Source organism: Triticum urartu, chromosome 2A (genome assembly GCF_056163025.1).
Source record: "Triticum urartu cultivar PI428250 chromosome 2A, HENAU_Tu73, whole genome shotgun sequence".
NCBI classification, from domain to species: Eukaryota; Viridiplantae; Streptophyta; class Magnoliopsida; order Poales; family Poaceae; genus Triticum; species Triticum urartu.
The window spans coordinates 764,340,646-764,345,350 of NC_141874.1; positions in this window are offsets into that span (position 1 = coordinate 764,340,646).

The window sequence follows — 4,705 nt, forward strand, 5'->3', positions numbered from 1 at the left end:
TGCACCTCCTGAAGATAGTGTGTAGTCTGAAGATCTGTCACGCATATCTAAGCCCCAGAAAGTCAAGATGCCTCTACCACACACCGGCCAAGAGCTGACAGCTACTGCCATTCTGCGCAACGATGCCATTGATCTGTCCAGTGACGAAGATCTTGCAGATGACGCTCTTGAGCAACTCATCAAGAGCAAAGAAGAAGCAGAAATCTTCAATGATCTGCCTCTCTTTGACGTGACAATCATCCACAACTTCATTGATGAGTGGTTTAACACGCCCAACATCAGCTTCGAAGATCTGCAACTACCCATTGGCCTCAGTGTCGCCTTCCATGGCGCCATTGCTTCAGAGCTAGCTCTCGCTCAGTGCATCGTCGAACTAAAGCAAAAGATTGACTATGAAAAGGATCAGTTCAAGAAGCATATGGCCAAGCTCAGCGTGCAAGAGGTGAAAAACTTCAAGATTATGCTGCACGAGCTCAAAGAAGCCTTTCTCAAGAAACACGCAGAAGCTCAGGGTTCTCGGGAGCACATGAAGAGCCTGGCTAACAAGTGTGTGCAAGGCTACAATGAGGCTGAGAAGCGCAAGGCCCTTGGGCGTCCGGGCATTGATCCCAGGATGGCTGCTAAGCAGAAGAAGAAGCCCATTGTGGCCGAACCCAACGCACCAAGGCAGGAAGCAGATCCCATTGTCTTCCCAACTAGCATGACTGGCTTGAAGCCAAAGGCCCGGTCAACCGCTTCAGAGCTGAAGAAGACGAGGACTGCTGAGGCTGAAGCTAGGAAGAGGAAACATCCTGAAGCCTCTGCTACTGCACCCTCCAAGAAGAAGAGGAAGACCAAGAAGGAACGGGATGCTCCCACAGAGCCCTTGATTGTTGAACCCATCTCCATGGTTCACCCTGACACTGAACCGCAAGAACGTCAACTGACTGTCCATGAGCCTGCTTTCACAGAGGCTCATGAAGCTGAAGACTTTCCAGCAGCTGATCCCATCGCTGCTGAAGACATTGGTCACCATGACCATGTTGAAGATGATGCAGTCCTTCCTCAGCTCGAGCACCAACAGGTATCATCGCCTGTGCTAACGCACAACGAACTCATCAGCATTGGTCGTCCTCTGACGCCAATTGCTCAGGATGCTTCATGGGCTGATCGCCCACAAGAGGAAGAAGACTTTGAGGCCCAGCCAACTCCAACTCCACAGGCGTTGCCAGCGTTGCACAGGCTTCGCAAAGGACCAAGGCCTCCAGTCTCTGAGTCTGAAGCTAAAGTTGCTGAAGACATTCCGGCTGCATCAGCCGATGAAGAAGAAGACCCAAAAGCTGCTACTCCCATGTCTCACCAAGAAGCTGTTCTCGAGGAGAACGTGACTGTGACCGACCCTCCAGCTCGTCAAGTGGAGGTTGAAAATCTTGAGGCTGCCACCACCAACACCAATGAAGCCACTGACGCTGTCATGGCTGAAGCTAATGTGGAGCCCTCACCAACCCAAGCACCAGAAGTCAGCGAAGCCACTGATCCCACTGCTTCTGTTCCTGCGCCTGCTACCGGTCCTCAGTTCGACTATCATGTTGAGCACAGGCCTCAGGTACAGAAGCCAATCCCAATATTGCCAAGGTTTCCAGGTCCTGCATCAGCACCTGGATCCTTCAATGTCAATGGCTTCAGAGCAGACAACACATTCTTCAATAGCTCCAGGAACCTCTACTCAAGGGAAAGAATATCATCTGATCGGTTCTGGAGCTATCCGCAGCGAAGCTATTACTCCTTGATTCTATACAATCAAGGTCGCATCTTCCCACACAAGCGTCTTGACATTGAAGCAATAGCTGGTCTGCCCTGTCTGGAAGAAGCTCTGTATTGCTTCAAAGAGGTTGGATTGCTGCCGTTCGTCACCGATCAAGAGCATTGGAATAAAGAGTTGCTACTCCAATTCTATGACACACTTCACATCCGCGAGTATAACAGAGATCCGAAGACTTGGGTCCTGGAGTGGATGACAGGAAACGTTCATCACGAAGCCAAAGCCTTTGACATCATTGAGCTCACTGGTCTACCCACACCTGGCGATCTCTACGAATCTGGCTGTCAACTTCACAGTGAAGCTGTGGAGAGCATCTTTCAGAAGCCTGAACCTAACATGAGTCAGATTCTCAGTATGATGAAGCCATTGCCCCAAGATGCTGCATATCCCAAAGAGTTCTTTGTTGAAGACCTTGAGTATCTGCCAAGGACTATTTATCACATCATAAGGCGAACTCTCTGGCCCATCAAAGGACACTCTCCACATGCCAAGCTGGAAGGTGCAATGAAGACTTTGGTCTTCTATATTCTTCATGGAAAATGCTTCAATGCACAGGACTTCTTCATTCGCCAACTTGCTGCATCAGGCTCTGATCTTTTTGGCTTGAAGTTCTACGCCCCATGGGTAATGCGGCTGATTAAACTTCACTCCTCTATCTCATATCGGCCATCTGCTCGCAATCATCGGATCTTTCTGCCTGATGTGGATATGTCTATTGAAGCCATCTATCCTGAGCCTGCCAAGGAACCTCTAAGTCTTCAGAATGCAGAGCATCAAAGTTTTTCTCAGAACATTGAAGGAGTTGAAGCAGTCACTCGTGTGTATCCTTTGGCTGGCACTACACGTGCACCACATCCTGCCCTTACTGAAGCCACCGACAGCACAACTTCCCAACGACCCAAGAAGCGCACTCGTGTTCTTAATGACCGAGAGCTTCTGGTGGCTCTTCATCAGAAACAGGATAGGCATCATGACTGGCTGAAGCGCCAAATGCAAAGCCTCCTGGTGGATGTCAACCGCATTCGCAATCTTGCCACCAAGAATGCTTTCGTTGCCCATGAAACCTCTCAGCGCACATGGAATGGGCTGACGCTGATGTGCTCTGAAGATGATCTTCAAGAGGATGGCTTCTCTGAACGTTTCAAGTTTGACTCCACACCTCCTCGAAGGGCAGTGCTGCGACGCACTCCATCTCTTGAAGACTCTGAGTTTTCTTCCTCTGCTGCAACTGTGAATGCCCGAGTGATCGAGGATGTAGACGATGCCACTTCACCGCCACCTCCTTTAGCACGCTTCGGCACTGCTCCAACTGCTTCTGCACCTCCGAACACCACCGACGACCCCGCTGCTTCACCTACTCTTCATGGGAACGAGTAGATGCTCTATGTCTTCAAACCTTTTTGGTCCTTACTGACAAAAGGGGGAGAAGCATATGAGTTTGATAGTCTTCAAGCGGGTCTGAAGCATATGAGTTTGATAGTCTTCAAGCGGGTCCATATGGGCGGGTGCTTTATATTTTGCTTCGTGTTTACAACTCTCGTTTTGATACATTTGGTTCTTTAAGTTGTAACACTTAAACTCAATGGTCGTCTGCCACTTATTTGCCACTTTGTGATGCGATGATAAATCCCGCATGTGCGACGATAAATTCCGCACTTAGATCATTTTGCAGGCGTCCATTTTCCATTATGCATGTCATTATCGTCATATATCTTCACATGCATAATGAACTGTCATCATATGTTGAAGAGGATCTCCACAAATACAACCTGCCATGTGCATTTGCATTCCAAAAGCAAATTACTTATATGCACATCTTCAGGGGGAGCCCTTGCAACTTATGAAGAAAATTCCTTATCCTTTACAATTTCACATATTATATTCCCCGTTGAAAACTTCAACTAGTTTGTCATCAATCACCAAAAAGGGGGAGATTGTATGTGCATCTAGTGCCACCCCTAGTTGGTTTCGGAGTATTTATGACAAACCCAGTTGAGGGACTAATGTGTTTGTGAGAATTGCAGGATAACACAGGTAGAAGTCCCTCATTTATTCGGTTTTCCTACCAGAGATGACCCCTAAAAATGTATGAAGACATTGATGTCAAAGGTGGTATGTGAATATACTCACATTGAAGACTATGACAAGAGAAGACATCGCATGAAGCCTATGGAGCTCGAAGACTTAGATCTTTTGTAGTTCTGTTTCTTCTTTGTTGAGTCATAGGAACCACCGTACTGTTAAGTGGGGTCCAAGTGAACCAGTCAGAATGACTGAAGTGATGCTTAACCAAAACCTATGTCTTCGAGTGAAGACTATGAGAGCGAAACTTGTCCAGTGTCGGACAAGTCAGCTTTGCTTGTAGCCCAAGTAAAGCTGACGCGTGAGTTTGAAATCTGACCGTTGGAACACGTGTCAGTTCCTTAGTGACCCAGGGTCATTTCAGACAAATCAGGTCGGGTTGCCTAGTGGCTATAAATAGCCCACCCCCAACAACCATAAACGGGGCTGCTCAGAGTTAGAGTACGGCTTTTGTCGTTTGAGAGCAACCCACCTCGAAGACTTTGAGAGAGAATTCCTTACAAGGATAAAGCCCTGACCACCCAGAGCCAAAGAGTGTTAGGCATCACTTAAGTCTTCTTGTCTGTGTGATCTGAAGACTTATTACACTTGAGGACTGTGAATCCTCCAGCCGGTTAGGCGTCGCGTTCTGGGCATCCAAGAGACATTGTGGATTGTCGGTGAACGAAGTCTGTGAAGGTTTGGGAGTCTACCTTGAAGACTTACCTGAGTGATTGGGCGAGGTCTGTGTGACCTTAGCTCAAGGGGAATACGGTGAGGACTGGGTGTCCTGAGCTGCGTGTTCAGGACTGGGTGTCCGGGACTGTGTGTCCTCAGGTTTAA